The 17,911-nt window shown below is 41.9% G+C and overlaps 1 non-coding gene across 1 annotated transcript; it reads left to right on the forward strand.

The window, feature by feature from the left end:
* The first annotated feature begins 682 nt into the window (after positions 1-682).
* On the forward strand, positions 683-789 carry LOC114230515 (U6 spliceosomal RNA). The gene has a single exon (XR_003616435.2). It is a non-coding gene; the product is annotated as a U6 spliceosomal RNA (small nuclear RNA).
* The last annotated feature ends 17,122 nt before the right edge of the window (positions 790-17,911 follow it).

The raw sequence follows: 17,911 nt of genomic DNA on the forward strand, positions 1-17,911 counted from the left end.
TTTCCTTGATGACTAGTGATTTTGAGCGCCATTTCATATGTTTATTGGCCATTCATCTTCTTTTGTGAAGTTCCCATTTAAGTCTTTTGCCTATTATTTCTTTATTTTAATTTGCAATATTTCTTATATATCTTGAATACAAGTTCTTGGTCAGATATATATATACAGAAAATGCCTCCTATCAATCTGTAGATTATTTCTTAATTTTTTTGTCTTTTAATGAGCAGAATTTTTTAAATTTTGTTGAAGACTAATTTATCAATGTTTTCCTTTTATTATTTGTCCTTTTCCAACCTAAGAAATATATGGCCCTAGCTGGTTTGGCTCAGTGGATAGAGTGTCGGCCTGTGGACTGAAGGGTCCCATGGCTCGATTCCGGTCAAGGCCACATGCCCGGATTGCGGGCTCGATCCCCAGTAGGGGGCGTGCAGGAGGCAGCCGATCAATGATTCTCTCTCATCATTGATGTTTCTATCTCTCTTTCCCTCTCCCTTCCTCTCTGAAATCAATAAAAATAATATATTTTTAAAAAATTTTAAAGAAATGTATGATTATTTCAAGGTTATAAAAATATTCTCCTATGCTTTTCTCATAGAAGTTTTATACTTTATCTTTCCCTTTTAGTGCTGTGGTCCACATGCATAAGATTTGCTATAATGTCATTTATTAAAAAGAATTTCCAGTGCTCGCTTTGGCAGCACATATACTAAAATTGGAACAATACAGAGAAGATTAGCATGGCCCCTGCACAAGGATGACACGCAAATTCGTGAGGCATTCCATATAAAAAAAAAAGAAAGAAAAAAAGAATTTCCATTCCTCCCAATAAATTGTATTGATGTTATTTTTCAAAAATCCACTGATGCAGACATGTGGGTCTTTTCAGACTTTTATTTTGTTTCATTGATCTAATTGTTTTTACTTATGCCTATTTCACACTGTCTTGAATAACTGTAGCTTTATGCTAACTCTTAAAATCTGCTAGTGAAACCCTCCTACTCCGTTCTTTTTTAAGATTGTCTTGGCTATTTGAAGTCTTTTGCATTTCTATATAAATTTTAGATCAGTTCGTCAATGTCCAAAAAAATGTCTGTTAGGATTTTGGTTAAGATTACATTGTCACTAGAGATAAATTTAGAGATCAACAACATCTGAATATTGGCACCTTAAATTGTTCAATCTATGAACATATCCTAGCTTTCCATTTAAATTAATCCAGCAATGATTTGTTGTTTTTAGTATAGAGGATTTACACATATTCTAATTACATTTGTTCACAAGTATCTAATGTTTTTTATCCTATTTTAAAGTCGATGTTTATTCACTTCATTTTTAACTGTTTATAAGTAGGATGTTTAAAAACAATTACTTTTTGCATGGCCACCTAGTATCCTTTGATCTTGATATTCATTTATTAGTTCTAATTGTTTGTTTATTCCTTTGGATTTACTAAGCACACAACCAATCCCGCCATCTGTGAATATAGACAGTTTTAGTCCTTTCTAATCTTCAGGCCTTGTATTTTTTTTTTTCTTGTTTTATTGAACTGGCGAGGACTTCTATTACAATGTTGAACAGAAGTGACGAGAGTAGATATCCTTGTCTCAATCATTGGTCAGTTGCTTTTGATAACAGAGATCAGAAAGTTACTCAAATTTGTTCAAGTGAAGGATGCTGAAATCCCACAGAACCCAAATATAAGAAAAGCCCAGCTTTACAGGAACCAGAGCCACTTTCTCCTTTTCTCAGGGTCATGGGGCCCTCTTTATGGATCACTCTGTTCTCCTGCTCTCCCCAGACCAGCATTTCTCTCTGTCTGTGCACTTGCACATGACCTAGATTGGCAGCCTTAACCAGAGGTTAAGCTTGGTTCACCACAGCCAATTGGGACTTCTTTCTGTATCTCTTAGAGAAAGAAAAATTCTAAGGAAAAGAATCTAGTTGGCCATCCTTGGGTCAAGTGTTTATCTCTGGTCCAATCAGCTAAAATAAAAGGAGGCAGGATTGCCGAAACCGGTTTGGCTCAGTGGATAGAGCGTCGGCCTGCGGACTCAAGGGTCCCAGGTTCGATTCTGGTCAAGGGCATGTACCTTGGTTGTGGGCACATCCCCAGTAGGAGGTGTGCAGGAGGCAGCTGATCGATGTTTCTCTCTCATCAATGTTTCTAACTCTCTATCCCTCTCTCTTCCTCTCTGTAAAAAAAATCAATAAAATATATTAAAAAAAAAAAAAGGAGGCAGGATTAATGGGGCCATTCCAACATCATCAGTGCAAGCTGTGTTTGGGAGAGTCTTTGAGAAGTTTGTGAAGAAGGTACCCAAAACATATCTCATGTAGAGTGTGGGTCTCCCATACAAGAGAATGACAAAGGGGACTTGGTGTGAACATTAAAATGGCGGCAGAGTAGGTGGATGCTGCATGGATATGCTCCCAGGAACAAGCTGGAATTACAACTGAAATATGGAAAAGCTTCCTGAATAATCCACGGAAAACTCACAGGAGAGTACCCTGATATCCAGGGACCAAAGGTGGAGACCCATAGAGACTGGTAGGAGGGGCAGAGACTCGAAAGGGCTGGCCGGGCACCAACAGACAGCAACTGAAGTCCCAGAGAGATATCTCAGTTGCGGGGAGGGGGTGCCACTCAGAACTCTGGGATCTAATCCCCAAGCTGGGCTCCCCAGCAGAGAGCACCAAATATGAGGAGGGTACCCACATAATATCTAGCTGTGAAAAGCAGTGGGGTGCTGTCTGCCAGGGTGTAGCAGCTGAAAGTTCAGGCACCCTCTTGAAGGGCTAATGCACAAAAATTCCCTGTGGAGCCACCCACCTTGTGCTCTGGCAGAGGGTGGGTGAAGTGGACTAGAGTTGTGAGAGCAGAACCCAGGACTGGGGATGCAGAGGGATAAAGCACAGAAGGCAGACACCACAAGTTGCCTGGGCTGAGTCATTCCCTCACACAGTGGAGAACATCTTTCCCACACAGACATTTGCCTTGCCTGGGGGGAAGACTGTTGACACACCCTATTGGAAAACACCTTGCCTTGAGGCCATGTAAGAGATTAAAAGTAATAATTGGCCTCCAGGCAGAAGCAACCGCTCTACCCTGTTGAAAAATCTCTCCATACACCTGAGGACAATTTTTGCTGGGGGCAATTCAAGTTGGAATCCTATTAGTCTGTAGACAGAGATGGTCTCTGGAGGCTTTGAGTCTTTGCCTGATCCAATTTGTCAGAAACAGTCTTTAACACTGTCCTGCAGTAGAGATTGAGAGATGTAGAGGATCTACATAAACATAGTCACAAACACAAACAGGCAACCAAAATGAGGAGACAAAGAAATAAGCTGTAAATGAAAGAACTATAATATTCTCCAGAAGAAGAGATAAATGAAGCAGAGATAAGAAATTCATCTGAAACAGAGTTCAGAGTAATGATGTTAAAAATGCTCAACAGAATGAAAAAAGATATAGTAACTATGAAAAAAGAACAGTATGAGATAAAGAATGACATAACACAAATAAAAAACACATTGGAAGGAATACACGGCAGATTAGGGTAAGCTAAGCATCGAATTGGTTGAATTAGAAGACAGAGTTGAAAATATTACTCAATCAGAGAACTAAAAAAATAAAATAAATAAGAAACAACAGGAGGACAGCTTAAGGGAGCTGTGGGACAATGTGAAACATAACAATATTAGAATAGTAAGTGTGCCAGAAGAGGCAGAAAGGGAGAAAGGAATAGAGAAGATGTTTGAAGAAATAATGGCAGAAAACTTCCCTAACATGGTAAAGGAAAAAGTCATACAAGTTCAGGAGGCACAGAGAACCCCAAACAAGAAGAACCCAAACAGACCCATGCCCAGACACATAATAATTAAAATGCCAAAAATTAAAGACAATCAGAGAATCTTAAAGGCAGCAAGAGAAAAGAAAACTGTTACCTACAAAGAAGTTCCCATAAGGCTGACACCTGATTTCTCATCAGAAACTATACAGGCCAGAAGGGAATGGCATGAAGTACTCAAGGTATTGGGAAGCAAGGATCTGAGACCAAGATTACTATATTCAGCAAGGCTATCATTCAAAATAGATGGTCAAATAAAGAGCTTCCCAGACCAAAAAAAAAAAAAAATGGCTAAAGGAGTTAATCACCACTAAGCCAGTTATTACACAAAATGCTAAAGGGATAAGGGATGGCTGAGAAGAAGAAACAAAGAGAAACCTAGCCATACAGAATTAAAATGGCTATAAATAAGTACTTCTCAATAATAACCCTAAAAGCAAATGGATTAAATGCTCCAATCAAAAGGTGTAGGGTAGCTGAATGGATACAAAAACATGACCCAACTATATATTGTCTACAAGAGACCCACCTCAAAACAAAAGACACACACAGGTTGAAAGTGAAGGGATGGAAAAAAATTTCCCCTGCAAATGGAAAAGAAAAAAAGCTGGAGTAGCAATACTCATATCCGACAAAATAGATTTTAAAATGAAGGCCATCACAAGAGACATAATTACTACATAATACTAAAGGGATTGATCCAACAAGAGGATCTAACCCTAGTAAACATATATGCACCCAATATAGGTGCACCTAAATATATATATATATATAAATATATATATATATATATATATATATAAACTTCTAGAGGACTTTAACGGAGAGGTTGACAACAATTCAGTCATAGTAGGGGACTTTAACACCCCTCTGACTTCACTGGACAGATCTTCCAGATAACAACTTAACAAAGAAACAGAGACTCTAAAGGACACACTGGATCAGATGAATTTAATAGACATTTATAGAACATTCCACCCCAATGCAGCAGAATATACATTCTTCTCAAGTGCACATGGATCATTCACAAAGATAGACCACATGTTAGGACATAAAACAAGTCTCCACAAGTTCAAGAAGATTGAAATCATATCAAGCATCTTCTTAGATTACAGTGGAATGAAATTAGAAATCACTTACAGTAAAAATACCCAAAAAACATTCAAAGACATGGAGGCTAAATAGCATGTTATTAAACAATGAATGGGTTACCAACGAGATCAAGAAAGAAATCAAAAACTCCTGGGAACAAATGAAAATGAACACACAACAACCCAAAATCTCTGGGACACAGCAAAAGCAGTCCTGAGAGGGAAGTTCATAGCACTACTCAAAAAACAAGGAAAATCAGCAATAAACTATTTAACCCTACAACTTAAAAGAACTAGAAAGAGAACAACAAGAAAAGCCCAGAGTAAGTAGAAGGAAGGGAATAATAAAGATTAGAGCAGAAATAAATAACATAGAGGAGAAACCAAGATGGCGGCATAAGGTAAACACCTGTACATGCTGCCTCTCACAACCACACCAAAACTACAACTAAAAGACAAAACGACTATCACCCAGAACCACAGGAAAGCTGGCTGAGTAGAAGTTCTACAACTAGAAGAAAAGAAAAAAGCTCATTGAGACTGTGTAGGAGGTGCAGAGCCCCAGAAAAGCAGAGGTACAGAGGTGTGCAAATCGGGCTGGCAACTGGGTGCACTGTTGTTTTTTTAATCGGGAAGGAGATACAAGCTCCCGGCTGCTCTGAATTACAGTTTCCAGTGAGATTCTGGGGACCCAGACTCCTACGGGGAAAAACTGGACTGTCTGGCATCGGGTCGGAAAGTGAGGGTGGCTTTCTCGCAGAGGTGCACACAGGAATCATTGTTTACTGCACTGGGGCACGGGATGCGGGAATGTGGAAACACGGAGATGCGGAAACGCGAAGATGCAGAAACAGCTGACTGGCAGCCATCGCTGGTTGCCACACCCTAGTGATTCCCTGAGACCCCACCCCACCCAATTTACAAACTCACCTGAGCTGTGCGCAGCGGCTTTTGCATATGAATGGCCTGCCCTTTCGCAGCTTAACCTAACAAACTGCAGCTGGGTCAGACAGCTCCAAAATTTACAAATCCAAAACAAAGAGGAGAAATCTGCAGATCTCACTGTAGCTCCTACTGGGTGGCCTCAGGCAGTAGCTGACTTGCACCTCCTTGAAGATCCAGGAGCCAGTGTACCTAGTGGTCAGTGTGAGACGACACCAGATTTCAACTCTTCACATCCATAAGCGACACACTCAAGAGGCAGATTCAGTGAGCACCAAAGCCCCACTGAAGCAAGTCCTGCCCCATAAGGGTGTCTCCAGCACAGCAGTTCTTCCACTATAGACACAGCTGATCCTCACAGCCAATTGGCCTGGAGGTCAGTTCCTCCCAGTGTACCAACAGCAATCAAGGCTTAACTACAACAAGACTGTGCACACAGCCCACAAAGGGGTGCACCAAGAGTGTCCACCTTAGGTGATTGGGGAGGCTAAGCCACTGGGCCATATAGGTCACCTACCACACAAAGCCACTCCATCAACACAGGGAAGCAGCCAAAATGCAGAGATAAAGAAACATGTCACGACTGAAAGAAATGGAGGAAAGCAAACTACTGGATATAGAGTTCAAAACCACAGTTATAAGGTTACTCAAGAACCTAGAAACCACCAAGAAACTTAGTGAGACCTCCAAGGAACTTAGTGAGACCTTCAAGGATCTTAGTGAAAATGCCAAAAAAATTGAAAAGGACCAGTCAGAAACTAAGCATACACTGTATGAAATAAAGAATAATATACAGAAATCCAACAGTAGACTAGAGGGCCCCAAGAATCAAACCAAAGATTTGAAATATGAGGAAGCAAAAAACACCCAACCAGAAAAACAAAAAGAAAAAAGAATAAAAAATATGAAGATAGTGTAAGGAGCCTCTGGGACAACTTCAAGCATACCAACATCTGAATTATGGGGGTTCCAGAAGAGAGAGAGCAAGATACTGAAAACTTATTTGAAGAAATAATGACCGAAAACTTCCCCTACCTGGTGAAAGAAATAGACTTACAAGTCCAGGAAGCGCAGAGAACCCTAAACAAAAGGAATCCAAAAAGAACCACACCAAGACACATCATAATTAAAATGGCAAGGGCAAAAGACAAAGAGAGAATCTTGAAAGCAGCAAGAGAAAAACAGTTAGTTACTTACAAGGGAGTACCCATACGACTGTCAGCTGATTTCTCAACAGAAACTATGCAGGCCAGAAGGGAGTGGCAAGAAATATTCAAAGTGATGAACAGCAAGAACCTACAACCAAGATTACTCTATCCAGCAAAGTTATCATTTAGAATTGAAGGTCAGATAAAGAGCTTCACAGACAAGAAAAAGCTAAAGAAGTTCATCACCACCAAACCAGGATTATATGAAATGCTGAAGGGTATTCTTTAAGAAGAGGAAGAAGAAAAAGGTCAAGATAAAAATTATGAACAATAAAGTGACAACAAATATCTATCAACAAGTGAGTCTAAAAATCAAGTCAATAAAAAATCTGATGAACATAATAAACTGGTGAATATAATAGAATCAGGGGCATGGAAAGGGAGCGGACTGACAATTCTCAGGGGAAAGGGGGCGTGAGGGGTGCGGGAAGAGATTGGACAAAAATCTTACACCTATGGATGAGGACAGTGGCGGGGGGTAAGGGCTTGAGGTGGGGGGGGATCAGGTGGAGGGGAGCAATGTGGGGGGGGGAGAGGAACATCTGTAATAATCTGAACAATAAAGATTTTTTTTTTTTAAAGAAAAAGAAATAAATAACATAGAGACTAAAAAAAAAAAAATACAAAAAATCAATGAAACCAGGAGCTGGTTCTTTGAAAGGATAAAAAAAAAAAAAAATGATAAACCATTAGCCAGACTCATCAAGAAACAAAGAGAGAGGACCCAAATAAATAAAATCAGAAATGAAAATAGAGAAGTAACCCTGGATACCACAGAAATACAAAGGATTGTAAGAAAATACTATGAACAACTATAAGCCAACAATCTGGACAATGTGGATGAAATAGACAATTCCTAGAAAAATACAATCTCCCAAAACTCTGAATCAGGAAGAATCAGAAAACCTGAATAGGCCAATAACCACTGATGAAATAGAAGCAGTAATCAAAAAACTCCCCCCAAACAAAAGCCCAGGTCTGGACGGCTTTGAATGTTTGGAAAATCACAGGGGAGTTTTTCCAAACATTCAAAGAAGAACTAATACCTATACTCCTCAAACTATTTCAGAAAATCCAAGAGAAAGGAACACTTCCAAACTCTTTGTATGAGGCCAGCATTATTCTAATTCCAAAACCAGATAAAGACACTACAAAGAAAGAGAATTATAGGCCAATGTTCCTAATGAGCATAGATGCTAAAATCCTCAACAAAATATTAGCAAATCACATCCAGCAATATATTAAAAAGATCATACACCATGATCAAGTGGAATTTATTCCCGGGGATGCAAGGCTGGTACAATATTTGAAAATCAATAAACGTGATACATCACATAAACAAGTTGAAAGATAAAAATCACATGAACATATCAATAGACACAGAAAAAGCATTCAACAAAATCCTACACCCATTTTTGATAAAAACTCTCAGCAAAGTTGGAATAGAGGGAGCATATCTCAACATGATAAAGGCCATACATCATACTCAATGGGCAAAAACTAAAACCCTTTCCACAAAGAATAGTAACAAGACAGGGATGCCCACCTTCACCACTCCTGTTCGACATAGTACTGTAAGTGCTAGCCATAGCGATCAGACAAGAAGAAATAAGAGGCATCCAAATTGGGAAAGAAGAAGTAAAACTGTCATTATTTGCAGATGACATGACATTGTACAGAGAAAACCCCAAAGACTCCATCAAAAAACTACCAGACTTAATAAATAAATTTGGCAATGCAGCAGGATACAAAATTAACACCCATAAATCTATGGCTTTTTTATACACCAATAATGAACTCATAGAAAGAAACTAAACAAATAATCCCCTTTACCACTGCAACAAAAAAATTAAGATACCTAGGAATAAACTTAACAAAAGAGGTAAAAGATCTATACTCAGAAAACTGCAGGACGTTGAAAAAAGAGATAGAGGAAGACATAAACAAATGGAAGCATATACCATGTTCATGGATTGGTAGAATCAACATCATTAAAATGTCCATACTACCCAAAGCAATCTATAGATTCAATGTAATCCCAATTAAGATACCAATGGGATATTTCACAGACCTAGAACAAACTCTCCAAAAATTCATCTGGAATAAAAAAAGATCCCAAATAGCTGCAGCAATTCTGAGAAAGAACAAAGTTTGAGGGATCACAATACCAGATATCAAGCTATATTACAAGGCCACTGTTCTCAAAACTCTCTAGTATTGGCACAAGAACAGACATATAGACCAATAGAACCAAGCAGAGAACCCAGAAATCTACCCAAGCCATTATGCTCAATTAATATTTGACAAAGGAGGCAAGAGCATACAATGGAGTCAAGATAGTCTCTTCAATAAATGGTGTTTGGGAAAATTGGACAGATACATGCAAAAAGAAATGAAACTAGATCACCAACTTACACCATACACAAAAATAAACTCAAAATGGATAAAGTAAATGTAAGACAGGAAACCATAAAAATCTTAGAAGAATCCAGAGGCAGCAAAATACCAGACATACAGCGTAGCAATATCTTTACTGACACAGCTCCTAGGGCAATGGAAGCGAAAGAAAAAATAAACAAATGGGACTACATCAAAATAAAAAGCTTCTGCACAGCAAAAGAAACCATCAACAAAACAACAAGAAAGCCCACTGCATGGGAGAACATATTTGCCAATGTTATCTCCGATAAGGATTTAATCTCCAAAATTTACAGGGAACTCATACAACCTAACAAAAGGAAGATAAACAATCCAATAAAAAAAATGAACAAAGGACCTAAATAGACATTTTTCAAAAGAGGACTTACAGAAGGCCAAGAGACATATGAAAACATGCTCAAAGTCATTAATCATCCAAGAGATGCAAATCAAAATGACAATGAGGTACAATCTCACACCTGTCAGAATGGCTATCATCAACAAATCAACAAACGACAAGTGCTGGAGAATGTGGAAAAAAGGGAACCCTCTTGCACTGCTGGTGGGAATGCAGACTGGTGCAACTACTGTGGAAAACAGTATGGAGTTTTCTCAAAAAATTAAAAACGGAACTCCCATTTGACCCAATAATTCTACTTCTAGGAATATATCCAAAGAAATCAGAAACACCAATCAGAAAGGTTATATGCACCCCTATGTTCATAGCAGCACAATTAACAATAGCTAAGATTTGGAAACAGCCTTAGTACCCATTAGCAGATGAGTGGATTAAAAAACAGTAGTACATCTATACAATGGAATACTACGCTGCTACAAAAAAAGAAAGAACTCTTACCATTTGCAACAGCATGGATGGACCTGGAGAGCATCATACTAAGCAAAATAAGCCAGTCAGAGAAAAATAAATATCACATGATCTCACTCATTTGTGGAATATAATGAACAACATAAACTGATGAATAAAAATATAGGCCAAGGGAAAAATAATATTTTAGACTATAATAGAAGTAATCCTGTTATTTGCAGATTTTTAATAGTTCCTACAACTTTTGTGATGTCATATTATGTCAGTACAATTTTGGTAATATTATACTTAAAATCCTTTTTTTCTTGAAATATTAATGTTTATTGCATGTAATATTATATGTAAGATAGTTTTTCTTGAATAATTGGTGTTTACTGCATGTAACATTATTATATTTAAAATCATTTTTCTTGAGATATTAATGTTTATTGCATGCAATAGTATATGTAAGAGTTTTTCTTGAATAATTGGTGTTTATTGCATGTAACATTATTATATTTAAAATCATTTTTCTTGAGATATTAATGTTTATTGCATGCAATATTATATGTAAGAGTTTTTCTTGAATAATTGGTGTTTACTGCATGTAACATTATATTTAAAATCATTTTTCTTGAGATTTTAATGTTTATTGCATGTATTATTATATTTAAGATAGTTTTTCTTAAAACATTAACATTTATTGCATGTAGCATTATTATATTTAAAATAATTTTTCTTGAAATAAAAAATAAAGTTCCCATTTGAAAAAACAAACAAACAAACAAACAAACAAAGGGGACTTGGTGAAGTGAGAAGCAGCAGAATGGAAGTAAAAGCAGTAGAGATTGGAGGCAGTAGGTTAGAGTGAGGTTTCCCCAGACCTGGAATGGGCCCAGGAACCAGCCCTCCATATGAAACAAGCTTGGGGGGTGCTGATATGGAGTGTGTGATGTTCTTCTTGGTGGTCAGTGTTTGTCCCCAGAGGTTCTACAATCATCTATAGCTCACCCAAGGTGTTCTGCAAGTTCTCTTCCTTATGCCAACAGCGGGGTGAGCAGGTCACAGTGCTGTTGGGCAGTGGAGCAGAGGGAAGTACAGTTACTACTGGCCGATGTGCCATAAAGAGGAGCACAGGGAGGGAACTAACGTTTGTGGAGTGCCTTTGTGTGCACTATCTCTTTAAATTCTCTTATCATTATGCCTATTTCACAGATAAGAAAACTAAGGCCCTACAAAAGTTAGTAACTAGCCTGAGGTTGTACAACTAGTGATACAGTAGACCACGAACCCTGAGGCTTCAACTTCCCATCCCATGATCTCCTACACCTCAGGCAGCCCCAGATGGAGATATTGCCAGAGTAAACTTGGATGTGAGAAGGAGATTTTCCTGTTAACCTGTTGACTGGAGGCAAAGCCCAGAGGCACAGGGGGCCCCCACTCCTAGTCCATTGCCACACTGGTCCCTTACAGGTCCTCTCAAGTCAAGGTTTCTAAATTGGGTCTCTACTATAGATGCAATGTCACAAATCAGGGTGCTAATCCCAGAAATTATTTCATATCACAAAAATACCAAATTGAGCCCAGCCAGCATGGCTCAGTGGTTGATCATCGACCTATGAATCAGGAGGTCATGGTTCAATTCCCTGGTCAGGGCATATGCTCGGGTTAGGGGCTTGATCCCAGTGTGGGGCCTGCAGAAGGCAGCTGATCAATGATTCTCTCTCATCATTGATGTTTCTGTCTCTCTCTCTCTCCCTCTCCCTCCCTCTCTGAAATTAATAAAATTATAAAATAAATAAATAAACACACAAAACTACCAAATTGATTATATATATATATATATATATATATATATACATATATATATATATATATATATACATATATATACACATATATATATACACACACACATACACACACATACCTCAAAATATATATACACTAGTGGCCTGGTGCATGAAATTCGTGCACATTAAAAGGGGGACCCAGAGTCAAGTCCCCGCCTACCCACATGCACCTCAAAATTGCATGAGACCCAGACCTGGCCGCCTCCCCCCTATTGGGCTAGATCCAGACCCGGCCAGTCCCACCCTTGTCCAGCCCTGCCAGGCAGGGGGTGTAGCCTCAGGTCCCCTGGCCTGGCGCCAGGACAGGGGCATGGCCAGAGGTCCCCCAGATGGGGTGGGGGGCGTGCCTTGAGATCCCCCATCAAGCCCTGCCAGGTGGGGGACATGGCCTGAGATGCCCTGTCAAGCCCCGCTGGGTGGGGGGCATGGCCTGAGGTTCCCCCATCAAGCCCCACTGGCAGGGAGGGTGCAGCCTCAGGTCCCCCGTCAAGTCCAGCTGGGCTGGGGGTGCGGCCTGAGTTTCCCTGACCCAGCACGGGGGGTGCACCTTGAGGTCCCCCATCAAGCTCCGCTAGGTGGGGAGCACGGCCTGAGGTCCCCTGGCCCGGTGCTGGGGCAGGGGGTGTGGCCTGAGGTCCCCCGGCCTGGTGCCTGAGTGGGGGGTGCAGCCTGAAGTACCCTGTAAAGCCCCACCTGGTGGGGGGCGTGGCCTGAGGTCACTGGCCTGGCAATAGGGCGGGGGGAGCAGCCTGCGGTTCCCTAGCCCAGTACCAGGACAGGAAGCGCACCTTGAGGTCCCCCGTCAAGCCCTGCCGGGTGGGGGTCATGGCCTGAGGTCCCTGTCAAGCCCTGCCAGGTGGGGGGCATGGCCTGAGGTGCCCTGTCAAGCCCTGCTGGGTCGGGGGGCGCAGGCTGAGGTCCCCTGTCAAGCCCTGCTGGGTGGGGGGCGTGGCCTGAGGTCCCCTGTCAAGCCCCACGGGGGCGGGGGAGGGTGTAGCCTCAAGTCCCTGCTGATTGTTAAGGCTCCTTAAGGGAACTTGGCCTCGGCTGTGGGTGCAGCCATCTTTGTGACGGAGTGATGGTCAATTAGCATATTCCCTCTTTATTAGATAGGATATATTCTAGAGGCCTGGTGCATGAAATTCGTGAATGGGAGGGGGGTCCCTCAGCCTAGCCTGCACCCTCTCGAAATCCAGGACTGCTGGCTCCTAACCGCTTGCCTGCCTGTCTGATTGCCCCTAACCACTCTGCCTGCCTGCATGATTGCCCCTAACCACTCGCCTGCCTGCCTAATCACCCCTAACTGCTCACCTGCCTGCCTGATCAACCCTAACTGCTCATCTGCCTGCCAATCGCCCCTAACCACCTCTGCCTCAACCCCTGTCACCATGGCTTTGTCCAGAAGGACGTCCAGAATGATGTCCGGAAGGTCATTTGGCTGTCCAGTCTAATTAGCATATTATGCTTTTACTAGTATTATTATAGATATACTAGAGGCCCGGTGCACGAAATTCGTGCATGGGGGGGTTGTCCCTCAGCCCAGCCTGCACCCTCTCCAATCTGGGACCCCTTGAGGGATGTCCAACCACCCGTTTAGGCCCAATCCCAGTGGGTTGGACATCCCTCTCACAATCCAGGACTACTGGCTCCAAACCCCTCACCTGCCTCTGCCTGATTGCCCCTAACTGCTTCTGCCTGCCAGCCTGATCACCCCCTAACCACTGCCCTGCCAGCCTGATCAATGCCTAACTGCTCCCCTGCCGGCCTTATTGCCCCTAACTGCCCTCCCCTGCTGGCCTGGTCACCCTTAACTGCCCTCCCCTGCTGACCTGGTCACCCTTAACTGCCCTCCTCTGCAAGCCTGCCCCCCCTAACTGTCCTCCCCTGCAGGCCTGGTCCCCCCCAACTACCCTTCCCTGCAGGCCTGGGTTTCCCCCGTCCAACTGTCCTCCACTGCAGGCCTAGTCCTCTCCCCCCAACTGCCCTCCACTGCAGGCCTGGTCCCCCCACTGCAACTGCCCTCCCCTGCTGGCCTGGTCTCTCCCAACTTCCCTCCCTGCTGGCCTGATTGCCCACAACTGCCCTCCCCTGCAGGCCATCTTGTGGTAGTCATCTTGTGTCCACATGGGGGCAGCCATCTTTGACCACATAGGGGCAGCCATCTTGTGTCTTGGAGTGACGGTCAATTTGCATATTACTCTTTTATTAGATAGAATATGAATAAAAAATAGAACTTAAACATGTGCTGTTAAAAATTTGCACTTCTATATAAAATTACACTGCATTATAAAATTTCACAAGGGGCAATTTTCTGCATAAAGTAACCAGGCTGATGCTTTTTAAAATATTCTCCCACTGACCTTCAGACTGAAAATACCTTTGTGTTTTCCTGGTGATGCCCTGAAGGAGTTGCAGTTCTTCACTGTTCCAGGCTTGGTGGGCCTGCTTTCGGCATGAGAGTCACCCAGGGCTCATACTCCATGGGGCAGCCAGGTCACAGCTCTGCTCCAGCTGGTCCAGCCAGACCTTCCTGGTTATTAAATATTGTAACTATTATTCCTAGATCCATCTCCAAAATGGTCATTGCCACCAAAGACTCATTCGTGCGTGCACTGAATCTTTGAATACTGACTCAGGGCAAGAACCAGTTTCTGTATTGGAAACTAGATGCTTTCCCATGGAGATATACCAGTTCCATGTACCATAACCTCAGGGGCAGCTTATCAGTTGTTCATAAATGCTAGTTTGAATTGTTACTAGGAGAGTCTTAGTCTTTACAATCTGGAAATGCAAGATTGGTTGGCGGGTGCCTCTTCTACTCAAGAAAGCTATTTTCGGGTCCTACCATCCATTTAGTCATTTGAGGCAATATGGGAGCTGAAGAAATGCAGTCCTGCTCTAATCAGCCTCTAGATCTACTGATTCACAGGAAACCACAGGCGAGAGAGGAACGGGTAAGCCGTGCAGATGCCATCAGCAAAATCCAAACAGGATGAATGACTCAATTTCTCATCAAAGTGCAAGGAGAAAACAAGAAAGGGAGGGGGCAATTCAAAGAGACTAAAGCAATATCAAGTGCTACATGCAGACCTTACTTGAATCCTATTTCAAGTAAGGCCTTCAACGTTCCCTCTGGGAGGGACGACTGAAGAAATAATCGGGGAAATTTGAACACGGATCAGTTATTTGATGATGTTATGAAATTATTAATTTTAAGAGTATTAATAGTATTATGGCTATTTTTTAAGTCCACATCTTTTAAAGATACATTCTGAAATACTTTGTATAAAATGGTATGATGTCTGGGACTTACTTAAAATAATTCTGGCCCAGGAAGGAGTATGTGGGAAAAGAGATTAAAGAAGACAGGTGGGAGTCTTTAATTGTTGAAGTCGGTGAAAAGTATTCGGTGAGTTCATTATACTTTTCTGTCTACTTTAGTGTATGTTTGAAATTTTCCATAATAAAAGTTTAATTTTCACGTTTGCCTGTTGTTGTTGTTTTAAATAATTCTTTTAAAAATGAAAAGGCAGGCCCTGACTGGTGTGGCTCAGTTGGTTGAATATTGTCCCATACACCAAAAGGTCACTGGTTTGATTCCCGGACAGGGTACATGCCCGAGTTTCTTCTCTTTCTCTCCCTTCCTCTCTCTCTAAGATCAATTTAAAAACAACAACAACAACAACATTTTTTTTAAATGAAAAGGCAGGAGCTGAAGTAAAGAGACCCTCAGCCCCCACCCGCACCCCCCTGCTGTGTCTCCTGTTCCAGGAGGTTGGGCAGAATGACCAGTTCCCATCAAGGTGGCTCCTCAAAGGCAGGATCATACAAAGTTTTGTTTTCTCTTGAGCACTTAGCACATAGCTGATACACTAGAAGCATTCAATATTTGCAAATGATTGACTGATGAATGGATGGGCAGGTGGGTAGGTGGGTGGGTGGGTAGATGAATGGGTGGATGGATGAAATGAATGAATACAAATTCCCTGGGCAGAGGTTGCAACCTGGGAACTTAAAAACCTCTTGAAGGCACACCTGTGCAGCCTGGTCCAATGGTGGCCCAGGACTGTGCAGAACAGGCTCTTGCAAAGCCAGGACACAATGTCGCAGGGGTAGGTAAACCTCTCTGCAGCCCTGGCAGGAATGCAGCGTCTCTAACTGGGAGGGGTTTGCCTGCCCAGCTGCCTTTTGGTGATAACTCACTTCCCCACCTCCCCGAGTCAGACAGGAGACCCAGTGCTCTCAGCAATAAAAAAGCAAATGGAGCATCATAAATCAGTTTCCTCTCTGGCATCCTTCCACCTGGGCTCGGGCAGAGGCTCTGGCAAGGCCTGGCCAGTCTGTGGACCATAAACAAAGGACACTAGGATGTGGTTCCAGGGCCCAACTCTAGAGGGCACCACTCACATGTCCTCTATGTAAAAGGTGCCCCTGGAGTTGGGCTGGGCACACAGCCTGAGCTGCTTTACACGATCGGCTGTTATTTAAACATCGATAGGAAGAATTAATCATTTTTGTGGTTAGATGTTCTAAAACAAAAATCACTACTCTTGGCTGGTGCTTCACCCCTGCAAACTGGAGGAATACGTTCATTTATGTGTTTATTCATTTAACGAATATTAATTGAGCACTTCCACTGTTCTGAGAGCTGATTTCTATCAGAAAACGCCTTATTTGGTCACTCGGAGACATTTAGCAACCAGGCCCCCTGGAAGCTTCCCAGAAAGCCACAGTGTCCTTTAGCCCACTGTTGGCCTTAGTTGTGTGGCTCGAATGCACTCCTGCTTGGTCCCCGTCACCTCAGTCATGCTCCATGGCCTTGACTGCACATGTCTTAGAGTAAACCCAGAACTGCTCCTCTAGGGAAGACTCTTTCTCTGAGCAGATCACCCCTATGCAGGGGACATGGATACTGAGAATCTTATCCTACTTACTAATTTTTATAAAAGGATATAAGTCAACCATCCTCTGGGCCTATTTATTTCTTTTTTTTTTTAAATATATTTTATTGATTTTTTACAGAGAGGAAGAGAGAGGGATAGAGAGCCAGAAACATCGATGAGAGAGAAATATCGATCAGCTGCCTCTTGCACACCCCCTACTGGGGATGTGCCCGCAACCAAGGTACCGAAATCGAACCCGGGACCCTTGAGTCTGCAGGCCGACGCTCTATCCACTGAGCCAAACCGGTTTCGGCTGGGCCTATTTATTTCTTATGTAATTTCTCACTCATTCATTCATTCAAGTACCTGGGTTGTAGGAGCAGCTGTCTCAGACAAACTATCAGTGTCAAGAAGCAGATACACTGACCACTTTTCCAAGGTAGATTGATCAAGGCAATCGGTCATGTTTCTGAGACTTTCCAGCAAAAAGATGGCAAAGCAAGAAAATACAAACACTTAAACTGTTGTCTGGCAATGTTAACATAAGAAACATTCAAACCTGTAAAAATTGTTGTGAGTTTATTTGAGCCAAAATGTCAACAATTGCCAGGGAGCTGAATCTCAATGGATTAAGATAATGCTCCAGAGAATGGTGGTTTTTCACCTATTTTTATAAATTACCATAAAAAGAGGAGACATAAGTGGGCTCATGAAATCCGTTTGGTTATAGATTAGGGAGGTGGGAGAAAGTAAAGCGAGGAAACCTCTGGGATTGGAAAAAAAAAGTAAAATGATAGACACCTGCTTCCTTTACTTAGGATAGTTAACAGTCAACAATAAACACAATAGCAATAACAATGAGG

Source organism: Eptesicus fuscus, chromosome 11, assembly GCF_027574615.1.
Source record: "Eptesicus fuscus isolate TK198812 chromosome 11, DD_ASM_mEF_20220401, whole genome shotgun sequence".
In the NCBI taxonomy this organism is placed as follows: Eukaryota; Metazoa; Chordata; class Mammalia; order Chiroptera; family Vespertilionidae; genus Eptesicus; species Eptesicus fuscus.